We start from the raw sequence: 4,870 nt of genomic DNA, 5'->3' as shown, positions 1-4,870 counted from the left end.
TTTATATATTGTGCTACGTCTTGCTTCTGAAAAATGTATTTCAACATCAACATTCAAAAACAAATCTAGTCACCTGGTCAACTTGGTCTGTGACAGCTACATCTTTAGCTATGTCTTCAGGTTGTGCTTCATTTGAAACCTGGTACACATGAAGAGAAAAATACATATAAAATTAAATTCTTAGTAACACGACTGTACCTGTGCATTTACACAGTTACAGTACATAAAGAACAATGAATAGGTTAAAGTATTGTGAATGCAAATACATTTTATTTGCTATTTGAAAAATAAATAATCCGTCAGCACTAGTGGTTTGTGTAAATTGGTGACGTCTATTTTTCACAATGAAACAATTAATAGAAAATACACAGTCCTCAGAGTGTCCATACCAGAGTATGAATTATGAGGACTGTATGTGTAACTCCAAACCCCTGAAAACTTATTTTACATTCGCAGTGTGTAAATACACTGTCCTCAGAGTGTCAGTTATTCACAACTACGACATTGTGAAGACTATGCACCTGTGAGGTCTGCACAGTATTGACAAAACATGCGACATGGGTGTTTTATACAGTGATGGAGATTATTTTGACATTGAACATGGACCTAATATATATATCTATATAATCTAATTAAAGAAATACACGTACGTGCAGAAAAATAATCATGCTCATTGTGATCTAGTCTTATCCAAATAAGTTATTTTTTGTTAGTAATGCTCCTCGATACAATTCTCTTGTATGGCGATGCGCAATTAATGTTGTCTCTGATTGGTCAAATTCAGACTCAAGTAGGGCCTGGCAATAAATCAAATTAATTGAATAAATTAAATTTAAATTGAATCGTTGAAAATTTGCTAAATCGTGAAATGTATTTTGTCTTCTGGATTATTAAAAGCTGTTGTTATGTTCTGTTACATCCAGATGTTATTGTGAGTTGTAATTTTGCACAAGTGGTGGCAGAATGCTGGATGGTTGGTTTAAAATACTTTTTATTTTATTTTTTGGCCATATCGCTTAGCCTCAGACTAAAGTATACAATTAATCCAATATTCATTTGTTGCACGTCTTTGCAATACACATATTGCATGAGTCATTCGTGCGGCAAGATATTTTCCACATATTGTGCAGCCCTAGTATCTCCACCCTCCACTAATGTCTTGCTTCGGAAAACTGATTTCAACAACATTCAAAAAGAAATCTAGTCACCTGGTCAACTTTGGCGCAGTCTGATAGCTGTGTCTTCATCAGGTTGTGCTTCAGTGGAAACCTGGGGCAGATGAATAGAAAAATACCAATACAATTAAATTCTTACTAAGACTAGACTGCTATAATATAATTTCATGTAATCATGAATGTGCGACCAGTAATTCTAGTATGTCACATGTATGACACAATATCCAAATGTCATAAGAAATCACGATATGATAATTAACATGATATTGTGAGGTTAGCGATACTCACGATAACTGTAAAAGTAAAATAAAAAAACAAGTCACAATATTGTAAAAAATAAAATAAAAAAATAAAAAAATTATATTGAGAAAAGAATGTACTTTTGCTTTTGAGTTTTAATTAATCTTTTATGTTTTGTCAAACCTTGCACGATATCCCCCCAAAAAAACAAAATTAAGTGTGACAACACACCATATAAACATACCATAGTGTTTTTCCATTGTAGCGAAATTCAAACATGAAAACCTTCCGGGCATCATGATACACTCTCAGCCTGTTTTCACGTTCCTGTTTGCTTAGAACTTCTCCTCGATATTCAGTAGGAAAGTCTCTCTTCTGAAAGGAGCAGGAACTGAACACTCCTCGACCTTACAAAGAAAAAAGGATACAACAGAAATATTTCATTATAACAATAATGAAAACTAGACCCATACTAAAGAATATTTTACCAATACTCACCTTTGAATTAATTAATATATTTTATGGTGAAGCCATTCTTGTCTTTACCTAAGGATGAAAAGTATGCTACCTCTTCTTTGGGTTTAACTTTTGCCCTCTGTGGCCTCATGACTGACATGTCTCACTGAAGATAATGATCTAAAGCTATAGAAAAAAATGAGTTTCAATCAGTTTGATAGGTAACTTGGTGCAAATGTCTTGAAGTTGACTTTCAGTGTACCATAATAGCCTGTGCAGTGTGCAGTAAATGTGCCAACGAAAATAAAATACAGTGGATAGCACAGCTCTGCTAAATATTTGCATAAATTAAATGTAATGAACACTAACAGACTTTACTGAAATATTTCTATTGAAAGAACAAATTTAAGTAAACACAAATGCAGCAATTTACCAATACTTCATTTATACTGTACTGGTAATACTAAGCCATTGTATATTTTCACATCAAAAACCAGCCTGTTATTGATTTCCTCTTAAAAATTGCAATTAGCATTCATCTTACTCAACAGACGGTTAGCTCTGCTATGCTAACCGTCGCTAACAGAAGCGTAGCAATTCTAAATAATTAGCTGCATCCATCATAATCAACAGATGGTTAGGTATGCTAACGTAAGCTTAGCTGCACTTACACTGGACTTGCATTATAAATCATTTTCGCGAAAGAGGGAGCAATGTACACAAGCGACCAACAACAACAGGAAAAATTCGAGCTTCAAACCTACCTCATTAGCACAGCTACACGCCATCACATTTCGTGAAGTAAATAGAGCCGGGGGCGGTTCTCTATCGGGGCTGCTAGATGACGTCACTTCCGTACTCAGGGCAATATAATAAATCTCGTTCAAATCAACAAATTGGTTCAGTCGTTGGATTATGAACTTTGTTGATAAGAGTGGCTATTGTTCTATGATTTACAGTGTCAATAAAAAAAAATAGATCACATTTAAAATGAACCCCAAAGGCTCATATATTAAATGAATTACCACAGACGAAAACAAAGGATATTATTGCTAGAATTATAGATCATTTTGTAATCATAAAATGTGATTTCAGTTTCAGTTTTTTAAAAAGGTTTTTTTTTTCATTAACGAAAATGTTTTTTTGCTTTAGTAAATAAAATAACCTTGCTGCTGTCATACAGTTGCTGTCCGAGGATGTTTTAGTACTATACTTTAGTAATGGATGCATGTGTTTTTTGGCAAAATTGTGAGCGAGCCCAATTCCTTGGCTGAGAAGCAACCCTGCAAATGAATGGTCACATGATGCTTTCCTTTTGGCATGAAGCAGGACTGATGGTAGCGCTCACCTTTTCTTCTCCAGACAAGCATTTTTCCGGATGCCCCAAACATTTGGAAAGGGGGTTAATCAGAGAAAATAACTTCAACTCTTTTTTTCTTATTTTGGTCTGTATTTATGGAATCCCCTTTTCACTGGTCACACCAGGCCATCCTCCAAAAGTCTTACTCCCTCACCATGGGTGTAGATGCACTCATACCTGCTTACTGCCATTCCTGAGCAAGCTCTACACTGGTGGTGATGTCCTTATCCCGCAGCTGAATCAACTTTGGGAGATAGTCCTGGCATTTGCTGGATTTTCTTGGGTGCCCTGAAGCCTTCTTCACTTAAAGTTTGTAAGGTCACTAAAGGAAATTACTTTAATTTTCATGGCAAATAGGGACTTTGCAATTCATCTAATCACTATAACATTCTGGAGTACATGCAAATTGCCATCATAAAAAAACAATAATAATAAGTCAGCACTGGAGATTTTTAGAAAATCAATGTCATTCTCAAAACATTTGGCCACTGGTGTACAGAAAGATGTTACATTGTAAAGGCAGGGTGGGATGTTAAATGATGAATCAATATACGGCACTGACAGTTTCTCTGTCTCTGCCTCCAGCTGTTCAAAGTGATGTGATAAACAGCTGTTAACCATTGTATATTTTCAAATAAACAACCACTGCAAGAATTAAATGCTGAAATATATAATTAAATGTCATAGTGTATTTCATTATTTAATTTATCTACTTAGGAATTGGTGGCTGCAAAAAAAAAAAAGGCTCTGCGTCTACAGACAAACATTCACAATACACAGCATTTTGAGAAAAAACGGAATTATGGGGACATGTGCGTAATTGTGGGGACAGGTGACGGTCAGCCAATCAAATGCTGTGAAATATACACTGGTGTGAATAATTCATGAAGTGGTGCATTACGAGGACCTTCCTACAGGGGGCGTCATCAAATACACAAAAATACACAAATTCATGTAATTATGGTTTACAAGGACATTGGCTAAAACTTTGGATTTAAGCCTTCTACAGCCCTAGAAGCACTTCTGCATTGAATGAATTATGAGGACATGGGCTGTGTCCTCATAATTCAAAATGTCCTCGCAGTGTTGCGTGTATTCAGGTGACATGTCCTCATAATACACAAAGGCAAACACACCCCCACACACACACACACACACACACACACACACACACACACACACACACACACACACACACACACACACACACACACACACACTGGGGGTGGGGGGTGTCTGGGGGATTGGGGACCTGGTGGCGGCTGGGGCTGGGTTGGGGTGGATGGGGGGCGGGGGGTCGTGGGGGGTGCGAGGGTTGGGGGCCGGTGGGGTGCCTGGCGGGCCTGCAGTGCCCCGTCCTGCTGCGTTGGGTCGGGGGCGCGGGCCGTGTTGGGGTGGGGGGCGCTCCTGCTCCTGGGTTTGCTCTCCGGCCGGTGGCCCTGGCGGGGCCCGGGGGTCGTCCTTTGGCGCTGCCGCGGCCTGGGGGGCCCTGAGGTGTTGCGCTTGCTCTGTCCTGGCAGGGGTCGACGGCTCCCCTCTTTGGTGGAGATTTTCATGCATGCCAGATCCACCACACCAGCATCTATCGAAACTCAGACACAATCTGCTTCCTCCTCAGGTCATTGAATCGGTGGAGGCT

The 4,870-nt window shown here is 38.6% G+C and overlaps 1 long non-coding RNA gene across 1 annotated transcript in view; it reads right to left on the bottom strand.

Annotated features, from left to right (window-relative positions):
• The window catches only part of LOC147158231 (uncharacterized), a 5,697-nt gene extending 1,298 nt beyond the window's left edge, over positions 1–4,399 (bottom strand). The window contains exons 1-4 of the long non-coding RNA XR_015090847.1: positions 1,914–4,399; positions 1,660–1,822; positions 1,209–1,269; positions 74–139 (exon numbers count right to left, since the gene is read on the bottom strand). This is a non-coding gene — a long non-coding RNA (uncharacterized LOC147158231). The remainder of the gene's footprint in view (positions 1–73; positions 140–1,208; positions 1,270–1,659; positions 1,823–1,913) is intronic.
• Positions 4,400–4,870: the final 471 nt, after the last annotated feature.

Source organism: Leptonotus elevatus, chromosome 18 (assembly GCF_054856555.1).
Source record: "Leptonotus elevatus isolate MCC_2025b chromosome 18, RoL_Lele_1.0, whole genome shotgun sequence".
NCBI lineage: Eukaryota > Metazoa > Chordata > Actinopteri > Syngnathiformes > Syngnathidae > Leptonotus > Leptonotus elevatus.
Note: the sequence above shows the minus strand (reverse complement) of the source record. Positions and strands in the feature narration are given on the sequence as shown.